Below are 206 nucleotides of genomic sequence, written 5' to 3'. Positions count from 1 at the left end.
TTTGGTATCCTATCATTTTGCCTTTTCCTACTGTTCATGGGGTTCTCAAGGCAAGAATACTGAAGTGGCTTGCCATGCCCTTCTCCAGTGGACCACATTCTGTTGAAGCAGAAGATATTAAGGAGAGGTGGCAAGAATACACAGAAGAACTGTACAAAAAAGATCTTCAAGACCCAGATAGTCATGATGATGTGATCACTAATCTA

The sequence above is a fragment of the Ovis aries genome, chromosome 1 (genome assembly GCF_016772045.2).
Source record: "Ovis aries strain OAR_USU_Benz2616 breed Rambouillet chromosome 1, ARS-UI_Ramb_v3.0, whole genome shotgun sequence".
NCBI classification, from domain to species: Eukaryota; Metazoa; Chordata; class Mammalia; order Artiodactyla; family Bovidae; genus Ovis; species Ovis aries.
Note: the sequence above shows the minus strand (reverse complement) of the source record.